Source organism: Physeter macrocephalus, chromosome 20 (assembly GCF_002837175.3).
Source record: "Physeter macrocephalus isolate SW-GA chromosome 20, ASM283717v5, whole genome shotgun sequence".
Classification (NCBI taxonomy): Eukaryota; Metazoa; Chordata; class Mammalia; order Artiodactyla; family Physeteridae; genus Physeter; species Physeter macrocephalus.
The window spans coordinates 50,732,122-50,748,538 of NC_041233.1; the positions used below are offsets into that span (position 1 = coordinate 50,732,122).

Sequence of the window (16,417 nt, forward strand, 5' to 3'; positions counted from 1 at the left end):
GCCTGCGCGTCCGGAGCCTGTGCTCTGCAACAGGAGAGGCCACAACAGTGAGAGGCCCGAGTAACGCAAAAAAAAAAAAAAAAAAAAAAAACTTAAAATTTGTATGGAGACACAAAAGACCCCGAACAGCCAAAGCAATCTTGAGGGAAAAAAACGGAGTTGGAGGAATCAGACTCCCTGACTTCAGACTATACTACAAAGCTACAGTAATCAAAATAATATGGTACCGGCACAAAAACAGAAATATAGGGCTTCCCTGGTGGCGCAGTGGTTGAGAATCCGCCTGCAGATGCAGGGGACACAGGTTCGTGCCCTGGTCCACAAAGATCCCACATGTCGCGGAGCGGCTGGGCCCGTAAGCCATGGCCGCTGAGCCTGTGCGTCGGGAGCATGTGTTCCGCAACGGGAGAGGCCACAACAGTGAGAGGCCCGTGTACCACAAAAAAACAAACAAAAAAAAACAAACAAACAAAAAAAACAGAAATATAGATCAATGGAACAGGATAGAAAGCTCAGAGATAAACCCACACACCTAGACACTATAAAACTCTTAGAGGAAAACATAGGAAGAGCACCCTTTGACATAAATCACAGCAAGATCTTTTTTGACCCACCTCCTAGAGTAATGGAAATAAAAACAAAAATAAACAAATGGGACCTAATGAAACTTAAAAGCTTTTGCACAGCAAAGGAAACTATAAACAAGACGAAAAGACAACCCTCAGAATGGGAGAAAATATTTGCAAATGAATCAACAGAGAAAGGATTAATCTCCAAAGTATATAAACAGCTCATGCAGCTCAATATTGAAAAAAAACCCAATCAAAAAATGGGCAGAAGACCTAAATAGACATTTCTCCAAAGTAGACATAAGACGGCCAAGAGGCACATGAAAAGCTGCTCAACATCACTAATTATTAGAGAAAAGCAAATCAAAAGTACAATGAGGTATCACTTCACACCGGTTAGAATGGGCATCATCAGAAGATCTACAAACAACAAATGCTGGAGAGGGTGTGGAGAAAAGGGAACCCTCTTGCACTGTGGGTGGGAATGTAAATTGATACAGTCACTATGGAGAACAGTATGGAGGTTTCTTAAAAAACTAAAAATAGAATTACCAGATGACCCAGCAATCCCATTACTGGGCATATACCCAGGGAAAACCATAATTCAAAAAGACACATGCACCCCAATGTTCATTGCAGCACTATTTACAATAGCCAGGTCATGGAAGCAACCTAAATGTCCATCGACAGACAGAATGGATAAAGAAGATGTGGTACACATATACAATGGAATATTACTTAGCCATAAAAAGGAACTGAATTGAGTCATTTGTAGAGACGTGGATGGACCTAGAGACTGTCATGCACAGTGAAGTAAGTCAGAAAGAGAAAAACAAATATCGTATATTAACACATATATGTGGAATCTAGAAAAATGGTACAGATGAACCAGTTTGCAAGGCAGAAATAGAGACACAGATGTAGAGAACAAACATATGACATATGGTGACATGTATACACTGATGTGTATAAAATGGATGACTAATAAGAACCTGCTATATAAAAAATAAATAAATAAAAATTAAAAAAAAGACCTCCGCCTACTCGACCCCAGGCAAATGGGAAGGGTGGAATTCTCATGTTCATAGTGCTGAGGGGACTCAAAGGGTCACACTGCGAGGCTCTTGATCTCAAGAAGCATACAATCCACTATGTGCCAGGCACAGTGCCAGGCACTATGGATACAGTTAGGTAGGGAGGGGGCTCATGGTCCAGATGGTAACATAAATATCAGTTCAAGAGATATCACTAGGTAGTGAATAATGGCGGCCAAAAGAATGATAGAGATTGAGTTTTCAATCCATGGTCCTTGACTCACCGGTGGATCATGAAAGCAAACTTAGTGAGCGGTGGATGAGATCAGCATCTTTTTTTTAAACAGTAGAATAGAATGAAAAATAATGAAGCTTATGGCACATATTTCAAATACTGCTTTGTGAAACTTTTCTTTTTCAGTTATATATCAAGTTTCATGTGTTTCAGTCATGATATAAAATATATTTATTACTGTGGATTACAGACATAAAGTTGAAAACAACTGACTTCACGGGAAAGAGTGATCAATGTACTTATGAGTAGCCAGGGAAAAATACCTCAAAAATACAGGACCCACCACTGAGTAGGTGCTCCAAAAATGTTTACTGGCTGTGTATGCTATAGGACTTTAAGGGAAGGCTAAATAAAGCAAACTCAAAGGCCCTAACAAGCGAGGGGAAATTCATGGGATCAAATGTGGAGGCTGCTCAGGCAATGTATCTTGTATCTGGGATCAGTCCACTTTGCTCCAAGGACATTGCTGCCATTCTAATGCAGGTCCTTGTCATCTCTGGTCTGGACTCTGGCAAAGGCCTCTAAACTGATATTCCTTCTCTAGCCCTCTGTACCAGGAAGTAATGTGTTCAGCTGTAATAGGAATCCCTACCTCAGTGGTTTAAATAATTAGGGATTTATTATTCACGTGTAACAAAAAGTCTGGATGTAGACTGACCAGAGCTTATATAGCAGCTCAAGGGCGTGATGTGAAAACCAAGCTCTTCCAATCTGCCTGCTCTATATCCTTAGCATGAAACCTTCATCCTCATGGTTTCAAGATGACTCCTGTACCTCCAAGCATTGTATCCTTTCCCCAGATAGGAAGAAGAAGAAAGAGTGTAGGATAAAGGAACATACCTTTTTTCAGTAAAACAACAGCCTCCCCTGAGACGATTGAAGTCCACTCAGTAGACCTCCAAATTATATCTCATTAGCCACTTATACTGTCACATGGCTTCCCAAGAGGTTCCTTGTGCCAAGGGAACCAGTTTGCATTTTTGACTGAACACACTGAAGCCTTGAATAAAAAACAGGGTTTTGTTAGTAAAAAAAAAAAAAAAAAAAAATGATGTCTAGAAGCATCGGCTACATCCCCTTTAACATAGCCCTTGCTTCTAATCTTTTGATGGTTTTCCATTGCTCTTAAGAGCAAATCTGAAATCCTTAATGTTGCTGTTATGGACTGAACTGTGCTCCCCCCCAATTCACACATTCTTATGACTAAAAGATAAACTAAGGCATACTAAAGATTTTAAGAGTTTATTTGAGCAAAAATCGATTAGAATTGGGCAGCAGCCAATGCAGCAGATAGAAAGGAGCTCCAATTATACTAGGCAAAAAAGCGGGTTGGTTATTGTAAGGTCACTTTCCTTTAGGGGATGACAGAGGTCTCTCAGGCAGATTATCTAACTAGTGCTGATCAGACAATTTCTGATTGACTGGTTTAAGATTCCATTTCTGGGAGAGCCAAAACTGTAATTAAGTCTCAGTTTGATGACATGGGGCTTAGTATAAGCAACTCCATTTTGGGCCTGTTGTCTTGTTTTTTAACATCCCACTACTTCAGAATGTAACTGTATTTGGAGATAGGGCCTTTAAAGAGGTAATTAAGTTAAAATGCCTTTAGGGTGGGCCGTAATCAAATCTGACTAGTGTCCTTATAAGAAGAGATTAGGATATACAGAGACACCAGGGATGCATGGGCACAGAGGAAAAGCCATGTGAGGACACAGAAAAGGCAGCCACCTGCAAACCAAGGAGAGAGGCCTCAGGAGAAAGCAAACTGCCAACACCTCAATTTCAGTCTTCCAGCCTCCATTTCTCCACTGTGAGAAAATAAATTTCTGTTGTTTAAGCCAAAAAAACCCACAAAACTTTGTGCTTCAAAGAACACCATTAAGACAACCTACAGAATAGGACAAAATACTTGCAGATCATATATCTGATAAGAGACATATCTGGAATATATAAGGAACACTTACAACTCAATAACAAGACAACCCAGTTGAAAAAAATAGGCAAAGGATCTGAATAGACATTTCTCCAAAGAAGATATATAATACAAATGGATAATAAGCACATGAAAAGATACTCAACATCATTAGCCAGCAGGGAAATGCAAATCAAAACTGCAATGAAATACCATCACACACAGCAGGACGGCTACAACAAAACACATATATAATAACAAGTGTTAGCAAGGATGTGAAGAAATTGGAACTCTCGTACAGTGTTGGTAAGAATGTAAAGTGGTACCACTGCTTTAAAAAAGTCTGGCAGTCCCTGAAAAGGTTAAACACAGGTTCCATATGACTTAGCATTTCCATTCCTAGGTACACACCAAGAGAAATGAGAACATATATCCACACAGAACTTGTACCTGAATGTTCATAGCTGTCTTATTCATAATATTTCAAGACTGTAAACAACCCAGATGTCCATCAACTGATTAATGGATAAAATGTGGCATATCCATATAATGGAATATTAATCAGCAATAAAAAGGAATGAAGCACTGACACATGCTACAACATGGATAAACTTTGAAAACATGCTAAGTGAAAGAAGCCAAACACAAAAGACCACATATTGCATGATTCCATTTATATGAAATATTCAGAATAGGCAAATCCTTAGAGACAGAAAGCAAATTAATTGTTGCCAGGGGCTAGAGGAAGAGGGAAATGAGAAGTCAATGCTAAAGGGTAAGGGATTTCTTTTTGAGTGGATAAAGATCTTTAAAATTGACTGTGGTCATGGCTGCAAAACTCTGTGACTATACTAAAAGCCACTTAATGGCATACTTTAAATGAGTGAATTGCATGGTATCAATAAAGCTATTATAAATATATACAGCATTTATATTATTACAACCCCTAATTTGTCCAGTACTCTAATATTTGTGGAAAGATGTTTTGTATTTTGCTGAGTCATGATAACATTAGTACCAGTTTGGCTGGTCAATTTATAAGTTTACGTACAAACAAATACCCATTTTACCTTAGGAAAAAAAAAATCTATTGTTTTAACCATGTATCCAACTTATCAGACAGCCTTGTCTACTCAACTTCTAGGAATGGTTATCTTCCCAGTGTCAGTGTGCACATCTGCCTTATTTATCTGACCTGATCTACCAGAGACCCTAATGTAGTCACCTTGTTTCTCTTGGCCTTCCCCACTCTGTTACATTATACTTATCATCTTCTTGACATTCTGTATACTAATTTTTTCACTTTTCCCGCTCTCTTCTTGTTGGGCATCTCTGGAGATGCCTCACAGCTTGGGAGAAGAGACTTGCTACTCCCTTTATGTTTGCCCATCTAGCCCAGGTTGACGCTCTACCTACTTTCCTAGAAACAAGCTTAACGCTCTTCTGTACCCACCCACTCTCATTCCTTCAGCCTTGCCCAGGTTCTAGACTATAAGGTGAATTCAGAGGCAGCAGAGCTACCTGAATTAAATTCAACTTCTTAAGAGATGTGGGATTCTTTTATTTCTCTGTCAACTATATTCAGTTGCCATAAGGATCAAATAACATGATGTGATAATTCTTTGTAAACCACAAACAAAGCAGGGGGTAGTCCTGATTACACAATCATTTCTGTAGCTTCAGAGCAATTTATATGTGTATTTTACTTCTTTTTCACTATTACCAAAAACTATGACTAAAAACTAATAAGACTGATTTCTTCTAATCACTTCATAGCAAGGCTCATGAATCTACATGCTTACAAGGTCAAACAGGTAACATAAATGAGCAAATTGTCGTGAGAAGGAATACATGTCCCATATGAAAGGGAAGTAAATCTCAGCTCAGGCCAACTGCTGCCAGAGAGTAATGTGGGCCCAGTATCACACATCATGCCACTTTCCCTAAAGGGTCTGAATTCTTGGGATTTTTAAGTGTTTATACACATTTAAAAAATAACAACCGCAGAGACTTCCCTGGTGGCACAGTGGTTAAGAATCCGCCTGTCAATGCAGGGGACACAGGTTCAATCCCTGGTCCGGGAAGATCCCACATGCTGCAGAGCAGCTAAGCCTGTGTGCCATGACTACTGAGACTGCGCTCTAGAGCCCACAAGTGACAAATACTTAGCCTGTGTGCCACAACTACTGAAGCCCAAGCGCCTACAGCCCACGCTCCTCAAGAGAAGCCACTGCAATGAGAAGCCCACGCACCACAACGGACACCCAACGCAGCCTAAAATAAATACATAAAAAATAACAACTGCAAAACATATTTGCATGCCACATCCCAGCCTACTGGTCCACAGCCACATACTTTATAGTTGGCCAGAATAACTCTCTAAAATAAAAACAACACAAAGTGAGGAGACGGCAACATTTTAGCACAAGAAAACAAAAGGGACTATACATCAGTAGAAGCCAATGCTGTTCAGAAATCAAAACTTATTGGACGCAGGGATTTTGAAGCTACTTAGTCCAATGCCTAGTAAAAAAAAAAAAAAAAAGGCCCATGCAAAGTAACCCATTCAAGATAACAAAACCAACCCACGCCAAAGAGGGCTTTAACTCAGGTCCGACTACTAGACAGTGACTTTTCCACTGCATCACACTGGCTCCCAAGGGAATAGACTTATAGAGAGAATATGACATTTCGTCATGGGATGGCAGTTTGGAGTACAAACTCAGAACCAGGAGTCCAGTTCACTGATATCTTCCTGGAACAGACTCTGAGCTCAAGAATATTTTACCCTAAATTAAATGGTGCCCAACACCTAGCCCCTTCAGATGGTGGCTAATGATGTGTACATGGTGACTTGTATTAGCCATCAGCAGAGCACACAAAAACCACCGAGTAGCCCTAGGGAAGAAGGGAAGGTGGGAAAACTTTCACCAACCAAATAAAGAAGGAAAAAAGAAAGCTAATGTTTGTTTTCATTTCTTCTTGTTTGAAAAGCAAAATCTCAAATGCACTTGCTCCATAAAAACAAATCTTTTAAGTTCAGTTAAAAACAAAGGATTTCATTCTTTTTTATGGCTGAGTAATACTACATTTTGTGTGTGTGTGTGTGTGTGTGTACACACCACATCATCTTTACCCGCTCATCTACTGATGGGCACTTTGGTTACTTCCACATCTTGGCTATTTTAAATAATGCTGCAATGATCACAGGACTCCATATATCTTTTTGAATTAATGTTTTCATTTTCTTCAGACACATACCCAGGAGTGGAATTGCTGGATCATATGGTAGTTCTATTTTCAATATTTTGAGGAACCTCCATACTGTTTTCCACAGTGGCTGCACCAATTTACATCCCCACCGACAATGCACAAGGGTTCTCTTTTCTCCACATCCTCACTAACACTTCTTCTTTGTTGTCTTTTTGATAATAGCCATCCTGACAGATGTGAGGTGAGATTTCATTGTGGTTTTGATTTATTTCCCTGATGATTAGCGATGAGCATCTTTTCATGTGCTTGTTGGCCATCTTTATGTCTTCTTTGGAAAAATATCTATTAGATTCTCTGCCCATTTTTTTATTTTAGATTTTTTTTTTGATGTGGACCATTTTTAAACTCTTTATTGAATTTGTTACAATATTGCTTCTCTTTTATGTTTTGGTTTTTTGGCCCCAAGGCATGTGGGATCTTAGCTCCCCGACCAGGGATCAAACCCACAACCCCTGTACTGGACGGCGAAGTCTTAACCACCGGACTGCCAGGGAAGTCCCTCTCTGCCCATTTTTTGATTGGGTTGTTTATTTTGATGTTGAGTTGTATGAGTTCTTTGTATATTTTGGATATTAACCCCTTATCGGATATATCATTTCATTGTAGCATGATTTACAATAGCCAAGTTATAAAATAATTCAAGTGCACATCAATAGATGAATAGAGATGTGAGAGATACGTGTGTGTATGCATATATATATCTCAAACAATGGAATATTACTCAACCATAAAAAAGAATGGAATCTTGTCATTTGCAACAACATGGATGGACCTAGAGGGTATTATGTTAAGTGAAATAAGTCAGAGAGACAAATACTGTATGATTTCACTTGTATGTGGAATCTAAAAAACAGAACAAATGAACAAACAAACAAACAGAATCACAGATACAGAGAACAAACAGGTGGTTGCCAGAGGGGAGGGGGCTAGGGGAGGAGAGAAACAGGTGAGGGAGATTAAGAAGTACAAACTCCCAGTTACAAAATAAATGAGTGATGGGTATAAAATGTAGTCTGGGGAATATATTCAATAATTATGTAATATCTTTGTATGATGAGAGATAGTAACTAAACTTATCATGGTGATCATTTTGAAATGTACAGAAATATCAAATTGCTATATTGTGTAACAGGAACTAACATAGTGTTGTAGGTCAATTATACTTCAAGAACAAACAGGGACTTCCCTGGTGGTCCAGTGGTTAAGACTCCTCACTCCCAACACAGGGGGCCCAGGTTCAATCCCTAGTTAGGGAACTAGATCCCGCATGCCACAACCAAAGATTCCACATACTGCAACTAAAGATCCTGCATGCGGCAACAAAGACTGTGCATGCTGCAACTAAAGACCCGGTGCAGCCAAATAAATAAATAAAATATTTTTTTAAAAAAGAACTCCTAGAAAAAGAGGTCAGATTTGTGGTTACCAGAGATGGAGGGATAGGGGAAGGGGGAATTGGATGAAGGCAGTCAAAAGGTACAAACTGCCAGTTATGAGATAAATAAGTACCGGGAATGTAATGTACAGCATGATAAATATAATTAACACTGTTCTATGCTATATATGAAAGTTGTTAAGAGAGTAAATCCAAGAGTTCACGTCATGAGGAAAAATATTTTTTTCTATTTCTTTAATTTTGTATCTATATAGATGATGGATGTTCAGTAAACTTACTGTAGTAATCATTTCAGGATGTATGTAAGTCAAATCATTATGCTGTACACCTAAGACTTACACCATGCTGTATGCCAATTAGATCTCAATGAAACTGCAAGAAAAAAATAAATAAAATGGAAATACGCAAAGAACAATCAAAAGAAAGGGGAGAAAAAGAAAAGTTATATGTCTTTTTTTGTCAAAGTTCTGCAAAGGGTCTCTTCAAAAGTTTGTTTCTTTAACCATTTGCTAAATAATCTGTAAAATCATTTAATTCTCAAGTATTTAGAATCCTACAACTCTAGAGCTGGACAGAAGAGTAGAAGCCACTCAGATCATCTTTCTCAATTTTGTAGATTTATTCTACAAATATGTAGATTCACACGAAAACCCAAATCTACACTTTTCTGTTTAGGAAATCATTAGAAGATCTTTAAAAAGTTATCTCCGATGTGCTCTCTTTCTCAAGAAGTTACTGGAATACATGTTTCAAATATACCATGTATCTTTTGAATGAAGGAGCAAACCAAGATAGAACAAAATATGAGATTCAGGAAATTCATTATAGGAGAGAAACAAAGGGAAATTCCAGGCAACCACTTTACAGGAGGCCTGGAGCAAAACTAGTCCAGACTGCAGCTCAGGGGAAAGTGTCTGGAGGGGAAGTCTCCAAGGAAAAAATATGGAATCAATAGATCATTTAATAAGTTTGGTCATGTGAGAAATCGTACTAAGTGGCTGTGGAAGCAACCGGGAAGAAGAAGAAATAAGTAAACAGAAAATGACAAAAGGCAAAAACAAAAATATGAACAAGAAAAAGAATGTAATCAGATTACACTACTTAGCCTGGCAGTGAATAATATTTACAAAGGCATAATAATATAAATACTGAAGACTGCTATATCCAAAATCTGTGATATAACTAGTTTGGTAAGATGGAGCAAGAAGGAAGGATAAGGGAAGAGAATTAAATCTTTATCTACCATAAAAACAAATCAACAGATAATTCCTAAAATTAAGAAATCAAGGAATAACAGTATTAGCATATTATTTGGAAATATTAAAATAAATTTCAAAATAAATAGCTTAAAAAGTTGAATGTGGGGACTTCCCTGGCAGTCCAGTGGTTAAGACTCTGCCCTTCCACTGAAGGGGACGCAGGTTCCATCCCTGGTTGGGGAACTAAGATCCCTGCATACAGCGCAGTGCAGCCCCCCCCCCAAAAAAAAGTTGAATGTGGTTGCCTCTGGGAGCAGGGAATTGCTGTTTTTGCTGTAAACCTTTTAGTACTATTTAACTCTTAAAACTCTGCCTGTATTACTTTGGTAAATATAAAAATTAATTTTTTTAATCAGCCATGTATTAAATAGATTCATTTAAATTTTCCCTTAAAAGTCAGAATGTTTGATTTTTAGCATATATGTAGTAGGTCATGTGTTCTTCAGAAAAAAAATCACCAGTGCAACTACTGAATTCAGAATCTCATTCCTTAAGAAAGTCAATTACGCATTAGGTTTGCCCCGCAAGCCATTTTTTTTGTATTTAATAGACAGAAGAAAACAAAAACAAATGAGTTGCAGGGCCCATTATGCTAGTCATCGAATTGTTGGATATGTTTTATCCAGTTACTATTGCAAGTGAACTTGTATCCTTTGTGACAAAAAGCTCCATAATAAGCAGTATTATTTTCCTCATAAACTGATCTTGAGTGAGACTTTGTTGCTATACTACAAAGGCAACTATACAGCTATTTAATAAATTAAAACTATTAAGAGCACCAATTACAAACATTGATATGTATCAGATGAGCTTTCAAAGGAATATTCTTTTTTTTTTTTTTTTGTGGTACGCGGGCCTCTCACTGTTGTGGCCTCTCCCGTTGCAGAGCAAGGCTCTGGACACACAGGCTCAGCGGCCATGACTCACGGGCCTAGCCGCTCCGCGGCATGTGGGATCTTCCCGGACCGGGGCACAAACCTGTGTCCCCTGCATTGGCAGGCGGATTCTCAACCACTGCGCCACCAGGGAAGCCCAGGAATATTCTTTATTATATATCACTTCATAAAACAATTATACAATCTCTACTGCCAGCAACTCAATTATACTAGCATCATGACTCCAACTGATTATGAGAAACTGCCTATTCTCAGAGCCAAAGTACAGCTAGAGAGCAAGGCAAAATCCCTTCTGAGGTTCTAACAGAGATTAGAGCTTTTAAAAATATACGGTCTCAGATTCATGGAGTTGGGAGGAACTTGAAAGATGATCTGGTCCAGCACCCACAACCACACGGCCAAGCTCATGGCAGACCAAGACCAGAATCCAGTTGAACTGAGTCTTTGTACAATATGTAGAGCCCTTTTCCACCACACTGTCCTGTCCCTTATGTCCTATCCCTTTTCAAACCAATGTAGTTCCTATGAATAACTCAGACCTGCAAGAAATCTTGGAAATACACCACCACCTCTAATTTCTTTATAAGAGACACACACACAAATACTAATTACTGGCTACACTGACATTAGGAGAATGGAAATGGCAAACTGTAGGCAAAAACTGAATTATGTTTATGATTAGGGCTTCCTACTTCCAGGAGCCTGTGTCCGTGTCAAATTCATCCAACAAATAATGAACTCCTACTATGTGCCAGACACTGTGCTAGGTACCAGGGATAACATTACAGGGATCCTTGCTCCTTCAGAGCTCCTGGCCCCAAATATAACTCTACACGTCCTAAAATAAAGTAGCCTGTAACACTGGGCAAAGGATCATGATGATTTTTAAAAAAAATAAATTTATTTATTTTATTTATTTTTGGCTGCGTTGGGTCTTCGTTGCTGCGCAAGGGCTTTCTCTAGTCGTGGCAAGTGGGGGCTACTCTTCGTTTTGGCGCGTGGGCTTCTCATTGCGGTGGCTTCTCTTGTTGCAGAGCACAGGCTCTAGGCATGTGGGCTTTGGTAGTTGTGGAACGTGGGCTCAGTACTTGTGGCTTGCGGGCCCTAGAGCGCAGGCTCAGTAGTTGTGGCACACAGTCTTAGCTGCTCTGCGGCATGTGGGATCTTCCCCGACGAGGGCTCAAACCCGTGTCCCCTGCATTGGCAGGCGGATTCTTAACCACTGAGCCACCGGGAAGTCCCATCATGATTTTTTTTTTTTTTTTTTTTGTGGTATGCGGGCCTCCCTCTGCTGCGGCCTCTCCCGTTGCGGAGCACAGGCTCCGGACGCGCAGGCCCAGCGGCCATGGCTCACGGGCCCAGCCGCTCCGCGGCACGTGGGATCCTCCCAGACCGGGGCGCGAACCCGGTTCCCCTGCATCGGCAGGCGGACGCGCAACCACTGCGCCACCAGGGAAGCCCCCCATCATGATTTTTTAATTGAACTCTTCCCTGAGCTACCAATCCACAAACTGGATCATCATTTTGGTTCTCTTTCTGGATGTTTAAGGACTGCTCAGTCTGGTCCACTGTCCTGACGGGCCTCGAGTCATCCAACTTCCCAATACAGCCAGCTCTTGAAGTTCCAACCTGACTGCACTGCTGTGCTCTACCGATGCACCTGACCAACCTGTTCTCTTGGTATGCCTTTAGAACACCAGCCACCCACCAGGCAGCACCGACATCCAGCACCTGCCTGGACTTCTTCCCACTTCCTGCAGCTGAATCTCCCCACAAGAGCCTTCTCTACCCTGGTGGTCACTCCTAGCTAATTTCAAAGTCATGCAGGCCCAAGTCCTTAGGCCTCTTTGATTCCTCCACCTCCCCCCATACTTAGTCAAAGCTGCTGAATCTTTTCAGACATATCTTCTGCAGACACTCTCCTTTCCTTGTTATTTGCACTACTACTTTATCCTCTTTCGATCTCTGACTGCATTTCAACTGTGCTTCCAAAAATAGCCAGATTAATCGTTCACAATCACAGCTTTTTTTTTTGCACTCCTATTTTTATTGCAGGATTATTCACAATAGCCAAGACATGGAAACAATATAAGTACTCATCAAGTGGATAAAGGTGTCTCTCTCTCTCTCTCTCTCTCTCTCTCTCTCTCTCACACACACACACACACACACACACACACACACACACTGGAATATTATTCAGCCTCGAGGAAGGAGGACATTCTGCCATTTACGACAACATGGATGGACTTGCAGACATAGAAAGACAGAGTATGACATCATTTACATGTACAATTTAACAAAGCTAAATTTTTAAAAACAGAATAAAAGTGATTAGCAGGGGATGAGCGAGTGGGGGGACAGATGTTAAGAGTACACATTTACAAGTAGTAAATAAGCCCTAGAGATATAATGCTTAGTACCATACAATAGGGACAAAAATATTATAATCATCAAACTTGCTAAGAGACTATAACAATTTTTCCAACTACTAAAAAGAAAGGATAATTTTGTAATGAGATAGAGGTGCTAATTATTGCTACAATCACATTAAAATATAACAATGTCCTTAAATTAACATGTTGTACACTTTGAATTTATATAACTTTACCTGTCCAATGTATTTCGATTAAAAAAAAAAGGATCAGGGTCAAGGTCTGGATGAGTCAATATCAAGGCAAGGGGGAGCCTAAGGGTCACAGTCAGGTACAGGGTTGGGCCAGTGTCAGGTTGAGGATTTGAATAAGATTCAGTATGTGGGTGGATCTGGGTCATGAGGGTCAGGGACATAATCGAGTCCAGCTGAGGTTCAGTCAAGGTCACAGTCGGTGTAAGGGTGAGGGTCAGAACACCTTCTGGTCAGAGTCAGTATTATGATGAAAACGTGGAACAGGGTGAGGGTCAAATTCAGATGAAAAGCCAGGTCCCGGATCAGACTGAGTGTGAGGGTCAGTGTGAGGATCAAAGTCAGGTTCAGGTTGAGGTTTGTCGTCAGGGGATCAGGGTGAGTCTCAGGGCCTGAATGACTTCAGGATTGTTGAGTCTAAGAATAGGGTCATGGTCAGGGTCAAGAGTAGGGTCAGATCTGTGTGAAGGACAGGGTCTGGGTGATGGCTGAGTTTCAAGGTCAAGGTCATAGTCTGGTTTAGTGATCAGTGAGGGTCAGGATTAAGGTCAGATTTAAATGATGAGTGAGGGTCAGGATTAAGGTCAGATTTAAATGACTTTCAGGTTCACAGTCAAGGTCATAAGAGTTTGGATGAGGAGCATAATCTGTCAAAGCGAGCATCAGTGTTACCAGTTAGGATGAGTTAGGGTCACCATAAGGGTCGAGACAGTGTTAGGATGAAGTCTTCAGTCAAGTTCCTGACTGAGAGTCAGGGTTACATAAATGTGAGGGACACAGGGTCAGGGTCATGGTGAGTCAGTCAGTTAGCATTGGAGACAGGATGGGGCGGGGTGGGGCCTGGTTGGCACCCTCAGGTAAGAGTGAGACTGAGGGTAAAGGTCAAGTTGTGGGTAGGATCAGGGACGATCAAGGGTTAGGATTAGAGTGGGTGGGTTAAAGTTCAGGGTCAAGTTAGGGGTACCAGGATCATGGTCAAGGTGAAGGTCATCAGTGTCAGGGTGAAGTTGAAGGTGAGCAATCCCTGTCCCATTTCCCAGCACCATGTGTGGCTTTTGCAGATGCCACTTTCTGAAATATTCTTCCTCCATTTACCTGCATATCTATATTCCACACCTGCCTGGAGTCTTCAATGTGGCCTAACCCTCCCTGTCCCCCTCCACTGGGATACAAGTATTATGAAGGCAAGGATCTTGGAATGGAATGTTTTCGTCATTGATGGGTTCCAAGCTACTCAGAAGAGTGTCTGGCACAGACTAGGTGCAGTTACGCTTGTTTAATAGATGACTATGTGCTACATTATTTCTGGGGGAATAAAAGTACATCTGGAATTACAACAAACTGTTCACAGTAGCTTTCTCTGGGGCAGAATTACAAGTAAGCTTCACGGCTGATTTAATACATGTCCACACTGTTTTAATTTTGAAAAAATTAACATTGTTTTATAATCTCCAAAAATGGCTCTTTCCACTTTAAGAGAAAACAAAGAACTTCAGGTAAAGTTCCTGACACAGTGATAGGCACAAGGTGCTCACTGAACCATAGCTATTACCTAAACCTCAGGAACTGGCAGCCTTCCTGGGAACCCCGGAGCATCCTCAAAGAAACCCTATTCTAGTTCTCTAGACAGACCAAGAAGCAAGACAACATGGAGAGTCTATTTATTCAACAGCCAACTTTGAAGACAAAGCCTCAGTAGTCTGAGGGGATGTATTTCCCCTGTTTCTACTTCAGTCCTTTTCCACAAGTTTCTGTCCTTTGCAGGCTACAGTTTGATGCAAACAGGTTGGTTGTCCTAGATATACTTATACACAACCTTTGAGGGCACAGTTTGGAGGTGCAGATGCACAGGACACTTCTAAAAGTGGGACAGCAGAGTCTCACTGTAGCCCACAAGGAAGAAGAACTTATAGGTAGCTGCCTCAGGACCAGGGCACAGATGTCCACCTGGTTAGCCCGGCGCTTTAGAACAAGCTGGTTGGCCAGGCAGCCTGGGAAGGTGCCCAGCATAAATTTACGAAGGAAAACATCTTCCACTATTCTCTCTGCAGCATGGTCCTCCCCATCCAGGTTACCTGCGTGCATCGACAGCCACCCCATGCGATGGGCGATATGGTGCGGCGCGTGCGCCTCCTCGTAAGTCACTGGCTTGTCCCCCTTGCCCACTCGGACTCGGGCCGCCCGGTTCTTGGCGCAGACCGCGGAGGTGTGCCGGGCGCGCCAGACGCACGGCAGCTCGCGGTTCCAGGACAGCACCAGCGGCCGGAGCCACAGACCAAAGACGGGCGCCGCCATCTTGGGCCGAGCGGAGGGCGGGGCCCACAATCACAGCTTACGTGTCACTACTACTCAAAAGGTATCTGAGGCTCTCTATTTCCTTTACGATAAAATCTCACTGTGCCTTGATTATACTGTGAATTGAACAATATACGTCTAAGCCTTTGCTAATACCATTCCTTCTATCTAAAATATTCTCTCTCTTCCCCTTCTCTGTTGACCCAAATTTTATATTCCCTTCAAAGGCATTTGCCTCCCATATTCTCTGTGAAGCCCTCCCTGATCTCACTTCTGGAAGAGCATTCTGAGCAGAGGGACAACAGTGCAAATAATGTGAGCAAGAGCGAATCAAGCAAGACCAGTGCACCTGGCTGAGGTGAGAGCATTTTGGAAACAAAATCAGAGAGGTAATGCAAGGCCCGGCGCCACAGGGCCTTCTTAACCATTATAAGGACTTTAAGTCTGAACAAAGCGGGGATCAACTGCAAGGTATTCTATATTCCCTACAAAGATGTATGACTTGGATTTCAAAAAGATCATGTTGCCAGTGGTGACAAAAGCAGGTTATATGTAGAGGGGCAAATGCAGAAGCGAGGAAACTGGTTAAGGGGCTATTATAGTAATCTGGGTAAAAGGGTGATTAGAACCAGGGTGGTGGCAGTGAGAAGAGTCTGAATCTGGATGTATATGCTGACTGGATGAGGGCTATGAGAACAATAAAGGGGTTAAGGATGATTCCAAGTTGTTAGCCTAAACAAGTGGAAGAGCAGAGGTGTCATTACCTGAGATAAGGAAGAAGACGGTGGCAGGAGCAGGTTTTGAGGTAGAAGATTTGGTGACAGGTTTTAGACATGATCAGTTTAAGATGTTTAAGATGATC

At 41.2% G+C, this 16,417-nt stretch overlaps 1 protein-coding gene and 1 pseudogene across 4 annotated transcripts in view; both read right to left on the minus strand.

The window, feature by feature from the left end:
• IDE (insulin degrading enzyme) overlaps nucleotides 1–16,417 on the minus strand; it is a 116,466-nt gene that overhangs the window by 94,099 nt on the left and 5,950 nt on the right. The window contains exon 1 of one of the 4 annotated variants that reach the window (XM_028482100.2): nucleotides 2,739–2,879. The exons of the other annotated variants lie outside the window; for them this stretch is intronic. The gene's annotated coding sequence lies outside the window, so the exon portion shown is untranslated. Of the gene's footprint in view, nucleotides 1–2,738; nucleotides 2,880–16,417 lie in introns of those variants that run through there. 4 annotated transcript variants of the gene reach the window in all.
• On the minus strand, nucleotides 12,842–16,405 carry LOC114484641 (28S ribosomal protein S24, mitochondrial-like; annotated as a pseudogene).